This window comes from Aulonocara stuartgranti (assembly GCF_965226115.1).
Source record: "Aulonocara stuartgranti genome assembly, chromosome: 18".
NCBI classification, from domain to species: Eukaryota; Metazoa; Chordata; class Actinopteri; order Cichliformes; family Cichlidae; genus Aulonocara; species Aulonocara stuartgranti.
The window spans coordinates 32,736,855-32,755,864 of NC_138954.1; the positions used below are offsets into that span (position 1 = coordinate 32,736,855).

Genomic DNA, 19,010 nt, shown 5'->3' on the forward strand with positions numbered 1-19,010 from the left:
AGATGTTATCTCTTTATACAGTCAAGTTACAGTGGGATACAAATAACATCAGGCTGATCCTGCCACGATTTGTTCCCTGGTTCAAATCATGGACAAACAGTATCTCACAGTTGTTTATGTTTTTAAACCCATTTTGCACAGAGAGGCATTTTTTTTGAAAAATGTATTGATAGCAATGTTGAATATTATTACACAGGAAAAATAATTACACCGTGATGCCTCTGCTTTTCTAAATAGAGGGACAGTAACTGCGTGTTTATATGTAAGTGTGTAAAACCTGAAGATAGAGACAAAATACTGTTTACCTGCCATTCTGCAATTCCTCTCATGTAAACAATAACGTGGCGCACAGCATGACGTGGAAAAAGGCACATACCTTTGACATTGCATGACAAACTCTGTATTCCTCGTCCACACGTAAACGCAAAAAATGAGTTTTAAAAAACCTCAGTTTTCGGTGATTCGAAACGCCGTTTACGTGTGGACGAAACAGCTGCGTTTTCAAAAATACCCGTGTATTGTATACCCGTGTATTGTAGCATAAAAGAGTTAGTAGTTTATTTTCTTACTACCTGCAGATTACTTGTATTTGCTTAATTGTTTACTAAATGTTTGAGGTGTGAAATAAACCGCAATTGAGCAAAATAAGGGTGTGTGTGGTTGGAGGATGTGTTAGTGCGTGCACGCGCGAGGGGGGGCGCGAACATTTTTCTGTAAAACAAAGGGGGGCCCAGCAAAAAAAGTTTGGGAACCACTGATTTAGGGGAACATGAGATGTCAGTCGTTTATATCCAGCAAGCTATTTTTCCATCTGAGTGGAATACCTCTCAATCGTTTTATTTCTTCTCTTTTTCCACATTGATATATGGATGTCTGACAGAACATATATGCTCTTTTTAACAATGTTCACATGGTTATGCACATTTTTGAGCTGTCCAGAAAACCGTTTCCTCACACAGGTGGCCATCAAGAGCAGTCCAGAAACACCGCATTTTTCTACTGAAACGCTCCACTGAAGCAGCTGGAGGTTGCTCAAGGGCATTTTAACACTCTAAAGAAAGGGCGAACATTATTGGTGTACTTCCGCTGCCATCCACCATGATTGAGATATTGTCTGAAGATGTGACATTGCAGGGTATTATTTCCTGCAGAATGTAAGATGTCGCTGTCGGGAATAAATTGAAGGGTATTTGGACGAAGGATATAGAGAATCATTGTGAGGCAGTACTTGTATGCGTGTCAGTGTGCATCAGTGTATGTTACTGGAGGCGGAAAAAATACATTTTTCCATCTTTATTTTCTCCATTCTTATTTATATGTCACTACTATTCCTCAAAAGACCCCATGGTATTTGAGACACCTTTTATGTATACAAGGTTGACATCATTAATGCAGTCTTTATAAGAAACCACAAAGTCACTAGAAGAAGAGTAACTTTGTCAAAAGAATGATTTTCTTTTTTTACAAGAATAAAATAGGATGAATAAACACACTCATGCATAATTTCTAACTTATTAAAAAGTCATTACTTTTCCAATTGCTCAACTTAGTCAACTCAGTATGCCTCAAAGTTTTGTCAGATGACTTTCTAACAACTGAAATCTGATCACTCCTACTTTACACAATGACTGGCATGGTGTAATAAAGCTGCACTTGTTTTATTTTATTTTTTTATGTACACTGTGACTTAAAAAGCCTTAATTACTATTATGTCGATTCATATTTCAGTCATATGTGACTGAAATACAAAGGATCCAGCCGTACAAAGAGGTCTTTAAAGGGTCAGGAAAATAGTACACTAAAGCCAGGAGAACCACAGCAGGTGTTTGCTGAGACAGTCAGTGCACACAGATTAAGCCACCAATAGAGTGACTATTTTACACCAGCAAAGATTTACTAACTTTTGTTAAATTTGAATGGGTTCAAGCTGATACTCCAGAGTTTATTCTCTCATCCAGCTCACAAAGTAATTTCACAAACTTTATTTAGTAATATCAACTGGCAATTAAGATTCTGCATTTCAGAGAGTCTAGCTGCTACATAAACCCATTCAGGGACATCTATGCAACATCATAACTGGTCTTGTGTGGGGGCCAAGTCTGACAGTTTTTTACTTTCTGAACCTGTCAATCAAACTGCTGTGACTGGCCAGCTATGAAAAGAATTGAAAGGTCTAAAGCTCTCTGTGTCTGTGACTTTTTATATGAATAATTGAAAACTATGAATGCTCTCTTGAGCCAACTGAAAAAAAGCTGACTTAAAGGAATCTGAAACAGCTTGTTTCAGACAGAGGATGAACAGGGGGCTGCACCAAGACTCTGTTTCATGCACGTAAATCATGCAAAGTAATCTAGCAGAGTCCAAATGTAGAAATATAGATAAATTGTTTTATTTTGAACTTTAAAAGGAACAAAGTGCAATATATTGTTCACAATATATTATTTGACTGATTTTATATAAACAACTTAAATTATGCTTGAACAGGAGTAGGAGAGTTTTGATGGAAAAGTACAAAACGGGTCAGAAGGAGTTGTCATGTCTTTGTAGCTCTTTGTGGAACGCATATGATCGTGTCCCAAGAGAGGAACTCCAATATGCATGAAGAAGTCAGGGGTGGCAGAGAAGTATGTGAGGGCGGTGCACTAATAAGGGCAGTGAGACATTGGTGAGGTGTGCAGTGGGAGTGAAAGAGAGGTGCGGGTGGGATTACAACAAGCATTGACTCTGCACATCTTCTTGTTTGTGATGGTGATGGACAGGCTGAGAGATAAGGTCAGGCAGGTGTCTTCTGTTTGTGACGATATTGTGATCTTTAGAGTAAGGAGCATGTGGATGAGATCCTGGACAGGTGGAGGTATAAAGAGAAGGGGGACGTAAATCAGTAGAAGGAAGACAGAACACGCGTGTGAATGAGAGGGAGACAAGTGTACCAGTGAAGCATCAAAGAGCAGAAGTAGTGAAGATAGAGTTTAAATAACTGGGGTTAACCATCCAAAACAACAGAGAGATGAAGAAAAGACTTCAAGCAGGGTGGAATGGGTGAAGGTGAAGTGTCAGGGGTGATTTGTGACAGAAAGATAGCAGCAAGAGTGAAAGGGGAGGTTTACAAGGTGGTAGTGAGACCTGCTATGATGTTTGGTTTGGAGACAGTGGCACTAACAAAAAGACAGGAACTGGGCTGTAAGTAGCAGAGTTAAAGATGTCAAGGTTTTTCTTTAGGAGTGACCAGAATGGACAAGATTAGAAATGAGTATTTCAGCAGGACACCTTAGGTTTAGCAGTTTGGAGACAGTAGTTCAGGAGGTAGCCTAGGTTATCTGCTAATGGGAAGGTTGGTGGGGTGCAATCCCTGGTTGCTCCAGTCTGCATACCAAATATCCTTGGGCAAGGTACTAACCCCAAGTTGCTCTCTGATGCATCTGGGTTGAATGTATGTGGAAGTTAGATAGAAAGCACTTATGTAGAAAAAGCACAGCAAAACAAATGCTTGTGTGTAGAGCAGGGCGATATGGCCAAAAATATTTATCACGATATATATTTGTGATAACGATATAACTGACGATATAATTGATGCAAGACAAAATACAACTCCACAACTTTACTAGCGCAAAAAACCCATCCATTTATTTTCACTTAAACAAGCAGCTATTTTTTATGTGCATTAAAGCTATATAAACATTTAACAGTGCAAATGCAAATTCCTTGCTGAAAGTTTAACCAAAGGGCATTTCCAGTAGAAATGGGCTGCCATATCCTGAGCATAACCATGTATAATATCCACTAAAGTTAAAAAGAGATGCTTTGCAACATGAAACTGCAGTGTGTCAAATAAAAAAGTCAAATACGTATTTTTCGGACCATAAGGTGCACGGGATTATAAGGCACAAGAAATAAAGCAGTCAAATAAATTAAACTTTATTAAACTCATTCTTCTTGCTTCCTAGCTCCACTTCAATATTATTGAATATTGATTCAATAATGCTGTATTCTATCACAGCTGCTCTATTCCCATGTTGTTGCAGTATATCAATAACTTCGTATTGTAGATTGATTTTCTCAGTTGTTCTCCTGACTAAAGCTTGGTCTGTTTACAGCATCCTGCCATGAGATTGCATTTGTCTCTAACCATCAGGAACCCTCACGTTAACTTTTATCGAGTGGAAAAAACTTAGCGTTCATCCTCCAACTTCACTGTTTATGTTATGCTAACATAGCTGTGTCGCTAGCGATCACGTAGCACATCATTATCTACCAGCTAGCAAAATTCAGTAACCCTACAAACGTCACTGCTGTTTAGTTTTCTGTCTTAATTTATGTTGGAAGTGATAGCAGAGCTGTACGTTTGCATTTGTTCAGAAATCTCTCAGTCAGAACATGCTATATCATGCTTAGGTAACTAGCGAAACTAGCAAGCTAACTTCCACTAACTTCATGCTAACTTCTAACTTAAATGTAATGTAAATGTAATAAATTCTGTTTTCATGGATGCCCGGATGTTAAACTTAATTGTTACACCTGGTAAAGCAGCAATGCTGATCATTTTATCAAAGATGAAATAATTTAGACAGTTTTTAACTCTCAGTGATGCCGCAGTGTTCGTTTAACTTTGGGACATGAGGCAGGGGGAGTTTTGGACCCAGATTACTCCCAGATTTACGAGCAATTTAGTCCAACAAATACGGTAATAACAACTGCCCGCTTGCATGTTGTACAAAAAATGTGCTTTGGTGGGTATCTGATGGACAAACACCAAACCAGTTCCACATCAGTGAAGCTGCACCACGTTTACAAACCAATTCTGGTTCATCCATTTCACTCAACGATCCACCTTCCCCCTTCTCATTCCCCGTTGTTGCCATACTTTTTCGGCCATGTGCATATGCAAACAAAGGCACTGCGCATGCGAGTTTTACCCATATTCTATCGCGATATTTTATTTTCTTATCGTTGCGTAACATTGTACCGGTATTACCGTGAACGGTATAATATGGCCCAGCACTACTTGTGTGCTATATAAGAACCAGTCCATTTATCATTTACAAAGTTAGAGAGGCAAAGCTACGATAGTTTGGGCGTGTGCAGAGGAGGGATAGAGGATATACTATCTAATTAACTTCTTGTTAGCGATCAAACTGGTAGTTTCTCTTTGCCAGTGCTGATTGGACTGGTCAATACTCAAAAAAATGAAGAAGTCCAAGTCCAATGTAAACCTCAGAAGCAGAATTTGCATTTGTGCTTTTAAACAAGCTGGGAAGGTGTTTTAGAGGCATTTCTAAATAACTGCAGAGTCCAGCATCGGTGCAGTTGTGCTGAAAGACTATTCCATAATTTGACTCTAGCGACAAAAACATAAAAGATTTACACTATTCTTGTTTGTGCTTTACAGAGTTTCATATTAAATGTTCCCCACTTTATTAAAGCCCACCTCTTTATCAGAGAACACTTTCTGTATACTGGTAACAGTTTTGGATTAAATTATTACTTCTGACAAATACAAACCATGTGTGCTTCCTGATCCCATTTCCTTGTTTTTGTTTGCTGTTTAATGTTCTTTATGACATGATTGCTTTTTCAGTCTGCTCTCACCAGCTAATGATACATAATCAATCAGGCATACGACTATGATAATCAGTTATCATGTTTATAGCAAGCATCCTTCATGGCAGAATATCAGTTCTGTTTTTGATTTGTTTCCCCAAGCGATTGTGACCAGTTGCAAGCAGGTACTGTATATTGGAGAAACACACACACACACACACACACACACACACACACACACACACACACACACACACACACACACACACACTTTTTCATATATTAGTGAGGACGTCTCATTGACATGATGCTCTCCCTAGCCACTTACCCTAACCATAATCATCAAAAATGAATGCCTAATCCTAACCTGCAGCATAACTCTGACATTAAAACCACATTTTGAGCCTCAAAAGTGCCATCAAACTCATGTAAGTTACTGTTTTGCCCCACAAGTATAGTACCATACCAATTTTCTGTCCTCGCAAAGACATCTAAACATGTACACACACACACACACACACACACACACACATGTAAATCTATTTTATTCAACTTGTGAGCAGAGGAGAATGCCAGTTTTATTAATAAAATGAATAAATGCAGTGTAGATGGATGATGCCAAACCTTTGCTTAACCAGTGTAAGGCGGTACTTAACATGCAGACCTCATAGATTAAAGGCAAGCCATTGTGCGGTGTGATGGCTCTGCCTAATAAGAGGGCATTAACCTTGAATACTCCCAAGGTCTCAAATAGGAAAAGGAACCCAGATGGTTCTGAGCTTCATTTGTTTGTAGACAGATGGGTTTTAACGGGCATCCGCTCAAGCTGCAAATGATCTAGTTATGGAGGCACTATGTTTATGTTTTTTAACCTTTGGCATTACCGGAGTTCTTTTATGTGTGAATATTATGAATCAAAATGTGAAAGTTGGCTATGCATGAAGAATAAAGGCGTACATTTTGAGATCATTTCTATTCAACTAATCTACATGTTTGATTTGGCAGTCAAATTCCAACTTTAGTCTGAAAGGTTACTTGTTCACAACGTACTTAGTGTAATTTGAAATGACAGCAGCCAAACTTTTCTCCTACAGTCAACATTATAATTTCAATTTATGCAGTACTTTGGTTGATAAGAATATGATATATAAATATGATATATGATATGATATATAAATATCAATTAAATGACACATATCATGAAGTCATGAAGGCAAGACTTAGTACAGAGGTCCTCAGTACTAAGTCAAGGGGTTAATCTGTTAAATTGTGTTTTAATATGTAATAATCTTTTCATATAAAATTATGTTCTTATACACTTCTGAGTCTCTGAAAGTGGGGGACTGTGTATAAAATGGCTGTAATTCATGAACAGTTCATGAAATATTTTTGTCAACCCCCTTGAATTAAAGATAAACGTCTGCACTTCAAGCACATCTTGACTGTTTGAATTAAACGACTGTGGTGGTGTACAGGGCCAAATTACAAAAATGGCATCATTGTCCAAAAACATTTTGACTAAACTATATAACGCCATTATGCCAGATGCTGTCTGCATGTTAGACACAAGGCGTCATTTGGCAGTAGTCCTGGATGTTTCAGTTGTTGCCACACTGGCAGCCAAGAGATACAGTAGCGACCTTTAGAGACCTACCAAGCCCATTTGTGCCATATATCAGAAACAGAGCAGACTAATAATATCAGAAAAATGCAAAGAGGTTAAACACCTCATCTAGGCTAACATTTAGGTAGGAAAAGGTAGGAGAGCTGACACAACTTTATGAAATCTTCAGACAGTTAATATTATCAATATAATCACATGGTCATTAAGGCTGGGGTCGATCTGGATATAGTCAAAACTATTACATTCATGTTTTTTTTAGGTTGTATAAAAGAGCGTTTTCTTTCAGCTGCAGTTCTGACAGTGTTAAACGGTCACCATATAAAGGCCTAGAACAATGGAAACCCCCCACTGAGAATCTGTTGACTCTCAATGGTGCTTGTCTGGGAAACTTAGGGTCTCTAAAAACTAGCAACCTTCTTTCTATCCATACATGAGAGATCTTATAGAAATCAGGGCTCTAGACTAACTTTTTGACATGGGCGCACCGGTACGCCTAACTTGAAAAATTTCGGCGTACCGGCACAAAAGTTAGGCGCACTCAAATTTTTCAACCGCATCACTTAACACTGCAGTTTTACATGTGCACTTTCTTTGGGGGGGGGAAGTCCATACAGACAATATTCATTTCTAAATTATTAACTAACAAACTTGTGCTTAAAGTGCTTTGTCAATATTGTAGAAAATGTTAAACTTAATCATCATCTCGGCCTCCTCTGACGACCTGTTTGCTGCTGTCTGCAGCTGAAAGGCCGTGGGGAGAGGGGACACTTGGGCAGTGCATTTATTGCAGCATATAATGTGTTTCCTGGATACACTGTGCTTTTTCAGCATTCAAAGATTGATGGCACCGTGTCAGAGCACTGGCTATGAATTTCAGAAGGATCAGGCCTTAACTTAACAAAACAGTTATCAATCGTTCTTTTCATCTTTTCTTATTACCCACAGCTACATCCACTTCTGTCGGGCGTAGGCTGCTCACTAGGGCTGGGTATCATCACTGATTTCTATAATCCATTCGATTCCGGTTCTCAAAGTCCTGATTCGATTCAATTTAGCCTCAGACAGTCAGAAATATTCTAATTCTGATCATTTATCAGTACTGATACATGTGAGACTTCATCAGAATTGTGAACATCACAGCACATGCCTTTGTGTGAAAGTAACTGAGAATAAAACACAGAAAAACATGAAGGAGATTTTCCTGGTCTGGCTTTTTATAGCAGATAACCTTAAAAATATCCTGCAATATTGCATAATTTTAAGAAATTTAAATTTCTTCAGTACTGAACAGCAGAAATTAGGCTTTCTTGTCCGAGGTCATTTAAGTGAAAAAAGAAAAAGCGCTGTAAACAACGCTAGACTGGTGGGTAATAAGCGAATGAATAATGCAGAAAACAGATTTGAGATGGGAAACTGTTCCTGAAGTACAGAGAGAGAGAGAGAGAGAGCTGTGCATGAAGTGTAATTTTTATTGTGGTGGAAGCAAAACCGCAAAAGTCAGAGGGAATTCATGACGACATTGATCAAATGTAAAGCGTAGTTTGCTGCTTCTTTTACTGCTGGCTCTGCAAATTTTGGTTGGAGAGAGACAAAACCTGCAGCTCAAAATCAGCGCAAAAAAGACGTAAACAGAGCGCACCCGGCGCATCAGAATCGCTGAGCTCCGACAGCGTATCCGTGTACGGGCTGTCGGGTGAGAAAGCCGAGAAAGACAAAGCTGATTCTGATGCGTCGGGTCCGCTCTGTGTTTACATCTTTGTGTGGAATCCGTTAATGAATTGATATCGCCTTATTCAAGCTACTCACCTCTCTTTCAACTGGACCACGGCCAATCAGAGAGGTCCCGCCCCTGACTATCTCTGATTGGTTTAGTCCATGATAGGGGCATAATGTGTGTCTGTTGTTGACCACACGGAGAGTTGCAGAGATTTTTTTTTTGTTACCCGAACAGTTGGTCGCACAGGTGCGACCAAATGTTTTTTTTAGTCGCACCACTGAAAAATTTGGTCGCAGATTGGTCGCACTCTAGAGCCCTGGAAATGGTGCTATTTTCCAAGAGGATTTTTAGAGATGGTGATTTTATAGAACATTAAGTGCTAGGAAGTGGGTTAGATGTGCAGCTCATGTTACTATGGTGATGTAGAAGATGTTAGAGCTAATGGTTAAAACTGAAGTTACCTGTTTCATAGTTCAGGTCTCGGGTCATCCTTCTTTTTTTCCCTGTTAAAGGATTTTTGTAAAACAAAATGTAGCACCACTGTGACTGTAAGACTTATTTCCTCATTAATTCAAAGGACAATCTTTAACAGACATTCAGCACTGGCTTTGCGTCAATTTAAGATGCCAGATATATTTTTTATTATGCCACCATTTGGGAAATATTCTAAACTTCTCAAAGCCTTTGAAAGTGAGTAAGATGATTAATGGGAAAAAAATAAACAATTATTTCAATTGTTGCTGTTTTGCTGTTCACATTGACGTCTGTCAGCAGATAGCATTTATCCTTCTTTCTCTCATTTGTGTTTCAAGCACTTTTTGAAGCATCTTTCTCTTGAATTGCATTGAAATAGAAGCTGGAGGAGAGGATTTTCCCCTTACTGAGCCTAAAGAAAGACATCCTTGGGAAAATTTGCCTTGTGAGGTAAAATCTCTCTGTCTCTAACTTTGCAAGTATTAAGTACTGAATAAAGTATTAAGTATTTCTGGATCACAGAAATTTGCCAAACCACCTACGCTCAAACACGTAGAAGCCAAAAAAGAAACAAATGTACACAATGCTGTCTCTGTAAAATACTTCTGGAGTAGGCTCAAATGTGGCATAAACCCTTGATGAACAATGATGCGATGATGGCAATGTTGATGTTTGCATGTGGACATGATATGCAATCTGTACCCTGCTGAGATGCCAAATTTAGCCTTTGTTTATTGATCTAAGTATGTTTATTTTCTGCAGCACCCCCTTGAGGTCACCGTGCTGGCAATAACACGTGAGAACGTCGCTCGGCTATGAAGTGTTTCAGCTTCTCCTGCAAGATGTTAGAGATGTTATGGGCCCGGGGCAAAGTAAAGGTAGGTGCTGTTTGCAAGAGGCTTAGACTGCACTGAGCTCTCTGCACTGAAGCAATGGGAATTACTTTGTTTCCCGCAGGGGCTCAAGGGTCGGTAGGAGGAGAGACAGATTAAAAGAGATTGGCTGAGAGAACGGGAGAGATACAGATTGCTGTAAGGGATTTGGCAAGCGCTGGCACCACTCAACTTGTGCTGAAGAACTGAAGCAGACTTTTCCTCCCACACTTAACCTTTCACACAGAGAGAAATAATTACAAATCCTAATGAAGAGCCCATTGCAAATTCATGAACAGCAAATTTGGTCCCAATTATCTCCTACCATACGCTGTCGCTGCTAAGGTGAGTAACGAAGGGCTATAAATATCCCACGTCATCTGGTGTGGAATGATGAAAGGTGATCATCCCATCAAGATGACTTCTGTTTGCTGAGTAACTTGACTGAGTTCCTTACTGATGTAAACAGATACACAGTGGTGTGAAAAAGTGATTCCTGATTTTTTGTTTATATCCACTGTGTTGATGTGACTAGTGAAGGATTCTACTTCTTGGGTTTTGGTTTTGACCCAAGTGTCATCAACTTAATTGTACCAATGGCTTGGTGCTGTCCCTTTAAAAAAGCCAAGAGCCTTTGTTTCCACTTCCTCCACGTAAAGGTTGACTACAGGAGGTGACACTGGGGAGCCCATGGCACATCCATGTTTTTGTCTATAGAAACCCTTGTTCTCCAGAGGCCTGGTAAAATATATTAAAATATTTAAAATATTAAAATATGTGGTGGTAAGGCAGAGGTTTAACAGTGTGCAAATCGGATCACGGGTGAAGCTAGTTCTGTTTTCCAAAGAACTGTCTTGTTATAGTTGTTTTCTGCAGTTTCCATTGCCTCAGTTGTACGCATGCAAGTAAAGAGTGTGGTGGGGTGTGTTCCCCACAAGGGGAATGAAGGAGTGTTTATTATTAACCCTCTCAAGGCAGGCGTTGCCGATTTGCAACAGTTAAAAACTAACAACCTGATTGCCCCACATACATATTTTATGAGTTTTTTTTACTCAGAAGTACCACTGCAGGACTTGGTTGTGCATTAGCAACAAAAAGTTTAATTTGAGCCTGAGAGGGTTAAGGGGGAAAATACTCCAAAAATGTCCCTGTAGTTTGTAGCTTTTTCTAATGAGAGTTAAGAAAAAGTTGCTTAACAACACAGCCTCTACCAATGTTCCCATTTACTGTACTTAGTATAAGCTACAGGTCCACTACTTTACTGTTCAACACATACAACTTCTAACTTGTAACTGTGAAATAAATTACATTGCTTTAGGGTCTGACAGTTGGTGTGTCATTTGGTCTGATTCATTGTTCTCTTTTTAAAAAGTTAAATCCAGAGAGGATGAACTTTACAAGGCCCTAAAAAGGGAGAGAAGAAACTGTCTTTTGCTGTAGAGGCTCGTTAATGAGCTGCTCATTAACTGGAAGGCCTTGTGCATGGTCATATGCAGCTGTGACTCACACCAACACATGGGTTTAAATGAAAAATACACAAGGATGTGGGCATGCATGCACGCACACACACGTATCCTGTGATGACATTTGATAGGCTGTGTTTCTAATTGAATCTCTAGAGAGCCACACTGGCACTTGGCACCAGGAGAGTATTGGTTCAGCAAGTTAGGCCAGCAGCTTGAAAACACATGACAGCAACAAAGAACAGTATGACAGTCTTCACAGAATGTGAGCTTTTTAAAAGGATTCTCTGAGTCAGCAAGTGTTTTAAAGGCTTAACTTAACTTGATAGGGGTCTATCAACCAAATTTATCCAGCTGTTTATTCTGTCCACTTCATCTTCAGCATCTTTCATTTCCTTTGCTTCGATGACAGTTTTTAAAATACTGTAATTTTTGATTGTTTAAACCTATGATTCATCTTGTGTTATTTCATAAATCCACAATTTTAACAGGAATATTATTATCATATCCCAACATGTTCTTATCATACCGTTGCTATGTGACAAATCGTCGCTATGTTATGCTTTTGGGCGCCCAACCTGTCTGTATGTTAAGTGTTCCGAGGCATGAGAGTGGGTTGGAATTAATCTATAAATGTAAGGTTATGATTAAGGTTATGGTTAAGGCTGCAATAAAAAGCTCAGAGCAAATAAAAAAGGGAAGCAAATAAGAAAGCTGCAAAGCAGCGTAGAAAGCCGAAGCAGCTTCAGTTAAGAATCTGGAGCATTTCATAAGGGTGTGGAGGGGTACCTTTTGTGTTACTATGACATGCCTCGGGCTGTGACAAATCATTGGTATGTTGGAAATGAGAATGCTCTGCATATCCTTACTTTGTTTGGCTTCTGACAAATAAAGTATGGTGAGTGGTTCAACACATTTAAACAGAAGTAGCTGCTACACAGTAGAGATTTCATGTTTTCCCAATAAGCTTTTAAATATGCCAGAAAAAATTGTTTTTCTTGGAAACCGTTTTTGAAGCTGGTTATCCACTAATTATACCACAATGATATTAGAATCTCTTTAGCATTTATTTGGAGAAACACGTCTGAGCAACCCATTGTTACTCCCAGGGTGTTTAACCACGTAGAGCCTGAACCATGAAATAACTGCCAAAAACTAAAATGTTTATTCAACCCTCTGACAAAGTAAACATTTGTAGATTAAATATAAATTTGTATATATGAGTTTCAATTTGTATTATTCTGGCTACATTTGACATTTTGGGAAATGTATTCTCGTAAAATGTGTTGTGCAATTGATTTAGGCTTTTCAGGAAAAGAAAAATCCCACTGATGAAGTGGAGGTCTCAAAAACTTGTGCATCAGATATGATACACTTGGCAATATAGCAGTGTTTCCCATCCACTGTGCCGTGGCACATAGGTGCGCCGTGAGAAATGATCAGGTGTGCCGTGGAAGATTATCTGGTTCCACCTGATAAGTACTCTAAGCGATCGCAACGGGTGTAGCAGGCAGAACAAGTGCATTCTCTTCCACTAGAGGCCAGTGCAATTACCTACTCTAATTTAATGGGTTGCCAACTACCAGTACAACAGAAGAAGCAGAAGAAAAAGTAGTCAGTCTGACCTGGGTCCTGGAGAAAATTCTGAGCCAGACAAAGGCCCTAGCATGACCAAATATGCTTTTTGTGACATTTTTGTTTGGTGGTGTGCTGTGTGATTTTTTTCAAATGTGAAATAAGTGCTGTGGCTCCAAAAGGTTGGGAAACACTGCAATATAGGGTTAAAATTATCATCAAACCTGTTGATCTCTCTGTAAATCACTGTGTCACTTAGTTAGGGTTAGACACACAAAGTATCTGTTTATTTTACAGAAAACATGGTTTTGAGTAAAATGCACTGGCTCACAGCATGAACCCTGCACACTGACAAATGATGCTAAAAGATACACACTGCTGAAAAGCATGATGGCAAGTCAATGAGCTTCGTTATGTGACTAGCTTTTACAAGTTTGGAGTGACACCATTGTCTCCTGAAAGCTTGATGAATAATTCCTGTAATTGCTCAGAAGTGTCTCCAAATACTCTTGCAATTTAGCTGGTTAGTTAGCTAACTGCTTGCATTGTTATCAGTGAGGTTTTCAACGTGTACTTGACGTTTAGCAATTAAAAATTCACTTTAGCTATTTTACCCACTGTTTATATGATTGTCATATTATAAATATTCAATGCGCGCTCTCCCCACACCAACATACTCAAAGTGTCCCTTGGTGTTGCCGTCCTGATGCACCTGACACTGCGGTATTAAGTGTGTAGCTATAACTGATGTTCTCTAAAGAGCCAGTCTACATGAAACCGTTGCTGTTTGAATGTGGAGGCACCTTCAGTATAAGACTGCACTTTGTGTCCCATTAATGGTTTAATGGATTGTTTGCCTTTGTGTTTCACTCGTGGATGTGGTTCCTCTTCACTTGTGTGAAAGTACTTTACTACCGCTGCATGTTGAAAAATGGCATTCCCAGTGCATTTAAATGTGAAGCCACAAGGGTAGTTTACATCATTATCGTCAGTATGACGAACTGCGAGTGAGAGACTTGTCCGACTGTTGTCATAAACAGAGTGCATGACACTACTCATGCTAAACAACACCTCGTGTATATTTGTTTGACCTCGGCGGCCTCGGCATACTCGCAGTATTTGATGCATTGTTGACTCCAAAGCAGACTGACATAATAAGACATTTCCATATTTGTATCTTTAGGCTATTATAGAAAAAGAAATTATAAAGTACAAAACATCTCTCTTGTCGATTGCCCAAATTCACTTGCATTTTGCTAAATCTACCACAGCCACTGGAAAACATGAAACAAATTCCCTTGCAAAGTGCATGTTTACCAATTATTAGCCTCAAGATAGACTATGGGTGCAGATCTGACTCTGACTGCTCGGTGAAGCCATTCACTCTTCCGTTTGGCCGTGAGAGATTTCAACTGTCGCCATCTGAAGTCTCCAGTCGCAGAGGTTACCCGCTAAATAACGCATCCCCCGTAGCAGCTCTATACCACCGTCTTAGTTACGCTGCACAGAGGTCGTCTCTAGGAAGTAAGGAGCAGTGATAAGCGAGTGTTCATTACACCCACCGATTGTCCCCACCCACCTAGAGGGAAGGATAGCACCTCCTTTCTCTCCTCTTATCTTTATTTTCAGGAAAGGGGTGATTTTTTTTCTCAACACTTGGGGAGGAGTAGAGATTAGAGTAAAAAGGTCTGTGTCGTGTGTGTGTGTGTTCCTATGTTTGTGAGTATGTAGCTGACAACAGAGCATCTCCTCTTATCGCCTGCTCTAAAAATCCCTCTCTTAAAACAAATCTAAAACTATGGCTCTGTTACAAATCTTAAATTAGAAAAATCTGACATGGTGTGCAGTGACTCCTCTCTGCATTTCCAGTTTGACCATCTTCCTGCATTTCTCATTTTTTCCTCGATTGCTCTGACTCTCCTCACTTTTCATACTTCTCACGTTCCTTCAGGTGATTAATACTTTTTCTTTTTACTGGAAGTCCTCCTCTCCCCTTCATATCATCCGCTGTCCTCCCTCCTCATCTGCTCTCCCTTCTCTGTGTCTAGTCTCCTCTCTTCTGCTTTCATTTCCTCCCTCCCTTTCCTCCTCTCCTTTGATTTACCTTCCTCCTCTTTTCCATCTCATCACTTTTATTCTCTACACATGTTGAAGGATTAATAGCTACCAGGTTATGCCTCGCAGAGCCCCGGCGTCACCTCCTCTCACCTAGAGCAATGTCCTGAGATGAACTGCCACCACCTACCTATTTGTCAGCTTAGGGGCTCATGCCCTTGGGCTATTTATGGGCCTAGACGTGGAATAAGTAAGGGAGAAAAAGAGCCTATTGAGTGCTGCTTATTTCTTTTTCGGGGCTTTTACTTCTTTCTTGTCCTCGTCTGTGCCCCAGGCTCCCGTGTTTCTGTCAAAAATCAAACTGAACTCATCTCTGACGACTTGTCACTCCAGAACATCTCTCCGCCTCTGTCTTTCACTATAATCCTGTGATCTGCCACTGTCTCCATCACCTCCTGCCAAAACCTCCTTCACAGACATCTGTGCTGGTTAGCCAGTGCCAGCACTCAAGTCTTTTGGGAGATTATCCTTTTTCACCATGACACACACACTACCCACTTTATCGTTCTGGTTTCACAAACTGCTCCTCTCAGCATTCTTCTACCTGTGCTCCATAAGTGCTGCTATGATGCTTGGGGTCAATAAAAGCTGACATACATGCCTGGAACATCCACTGACTACTGAAGTTAGTGTGAAAAATGTAAAGAGAAAACTATTTAAACAGATTACACAAAAACAATGATGAGTAAAGGCGTGAATGATAGTTTGAGCTCTGAGGGAAATATGTAAGTAAATGGTAAATGGCCTGCATTTGTATAACGCTTATCTAGTCCCTAAGGACCCCAAAGCACTTCACACTACATTCAGTCATTCACCCATTCACACACACATTCACACACTGGTGATGGCAGCTACATTGTAGCCACAGCCACCCTGGGGCGCACTGACAGAGGCGAGGCTGCCGGACACTGGCGCCACCGGGCCCTCTGACCACCACCAGTAGGCAAACGTGGGGTTAGTATCTTACCCAAGGATATTTGGCATGCAGCCAGGAGGCAGCCTGGGATCGAACCACCAACCTTCTGATTAGTGGCTGACCTGCTAGTACGAGTACATTAAATATATACAATAAATGCCTTGTTATTCAAAATCCATTAGGTGTGAGTAGCTTTTGTTTTTTGTTTTTTTTAATCTGAAATAAGCGTTAATATATTTAGTGTCAGAAGAACTGATTTTGGCAACCAGAAAAACAAAGTTTGGAAAGACGTACCAACTGTTGTGTTTTAGAACACAATATCTACAATATTTTTTGCAACCTACCAAAGTACTGCCTTACATTAGCCAAGTAGTTTTTAGTGCCTAAACCAAACCAAGCAACATGTTTGTCATTAACAATGTGTTTTGTTATGTTGTTTTTTTAAAATCCCACAAATGATGTGTGAATATCTATGATGTTTGTGAGTTGAATTTGACGTGAAATCCAAACCGACTCAGTTCATGATTATAAGTGCCCTGATTCCTTTCTGTAACCAATTGGGAAATTTATTTTTGATATTTGACAAAATTTAAGTATCCCAATGGGAGACGAGATGAAGTGACATGAACCAACTATAGAACACATGTTCACTCACAAAAGCTTTAAACTCTGATCAGTCACTCAGATAGCAGAAAAAATATAAACCTTTAGCTATTTTTTTTCCCAACAATAAGCTTCATACTCTACAGTACACTAAACAGGAGTGAATACTGGATCCAACTGCAGTAGCACTTCAGGATGTGGCCCTCTTCTAATATACATTTCAGATGACACCATTTCTTATGCGAATGCACTGTTTACTAGACAAATTTGTGTTCACTGACATGAAAAATGTAACAACTGATGTCCAAGAATACATAAAGGATTTATTTTGATGATTACTTCACAAGCTGTTGTGAAAGTGGGCTGAGTAGTTAGGGGTCTTAATCACAGGACACAACACATTCACAACACACTGCCCAGGTGATACAATAGTTATGTGATACTAGATAAAATGTAAGACAATCTCAGCAGCCCTGTTTTTATCGTTTTTTGTTTTTGGAAGGGCGAGCAGGGGTGTTTCACATTTTGACCGCATAGAACTCTGCATAGAAAATGACCCTGCTGCTCCTGCACGCGTCACGTCTCAAGCTAAGCCTCAAGCTAAAATTGTCAGCTTGAGGCTTCTAAAATAGCGTGTTCATTTTTTTGGTAGCCTACAGTTACCAGATATCACTACCTAATGCGCACTTACTCAATGCTTTTACCCGCCCACTGCTTCCAGTTATAACTGGTGATCACCAGTTGCTTTCTGTTTCCACAGTTTTTAACAACCAAACAAGAGGGGTCCAAGCAAGTGTGCCAGAGATGGCCAGAGAGAGAGAGAGCGAGACCCACAGGAAACTAGTAGTTGGACTGAGACACACTCATCTCAAATACACTTCAGTTCTACTAGAATCAAAGTGGAAATCACCATCAGGGAAACAAAACGCACACACAAACACACATACAGAGCAAGAAGACATGAACACATCCTTATTTAAGTGTAAGATCTCTGGGAGTGTGTGTGTTACACAACATTACAAAATACAGTCTGCATCCACGCTCTCCTCACATGTGCTGGTTTTATGTGTGTAAGCGTAATTAGCTGTGGCAGATAAACAACAAGAGCATCTGGCTTTTATATGCCTTAAGAGATGGTAAAACAACTGTACACGGAGTCTGCATGGCTGACATTCAGACAAGAAAATGGAAAGATTTTTGTCCACTAGGGAAAATAAATGTGCATCAGAAAAGCTGCCATAATTCTCCAGAGACCAGGGTTTTAATTGTTTTTAGCGCCAAAGTCTACAGTGGATCCGGAACATATTCACAGCATTTTAATTGTCCCTCATTTTGACATATTGACATGTCTTATTCCAAATTTATTTTCACCTCAAAATTCAACACACAGTACCCCATAATGACAAATTGAAAAATGAGTTTTTTAATTAAAAAAAAACAAACAAACAAAAAAAACAGGTAAAATGTACTTTTCACAGCTTTTGCTGAGGTACCTTTATATTTGTATTTTGTGGGCATCTTCTCACAATCTTTTTTACAGAACTAATAAAGCACCAGGTTGCCTGGTTTTCTCCAGATATGACCCTTGGCACTCAGTGTGAGCCTTTCCAAATCATGTCATGTCAAATCAACTGAATTTACCACTCAAAGCAAGTTATAGAAACAGCTGACAGATTATCGGTTGAAACACTATATATCTGAATGCTGTGAATCTGTGCTATAGAGAACTTTAAACTTTAAACTCACTGTACTGTAACTTTCTCTATGTCAAACAGCAAACAACTCGATTTTGAAATAGAGAAAGTGGATAACTAAGCAGCTGAATAACCAGATGTTTCCCTCAGAAGTTGGTAGAGACTGAAATCAGAGGTGAAAATTGATGAACACCTATGCTGATCTACTGAATTTGGTATACATGAGATGAAAGCATTAGGGGTGCAACGATACACAAAATTCACAGTTCAGTTCGGTTCGGTACTTTGGTGTCACGGTTCGATATTTTTTCGATACAAAAAAATGTTCATGCTTTTTTAATTTGTCATTTATTAAAATTATAAATATATATTTTAACTCAAACGTAAAGTTTTTAAATTTAATGTTGCTGAAACAACAA

General features: G+C 39.5%; 1 protein-coding gene across 4 annotated transcripts in view; it reads right to left on the reverse strand.

Moving 5' to 3' along the window:
- brinp2 (bone morphogenetic protein/retinoic acid inducible neural-specific 2) overlaps positions 1-19,010 on the reverse strand; it is a 292,899-nt gene that overhangs the window by 35,093 nt on the left and 238,796 nt on the right. The window lies entirely within an intron of this gene.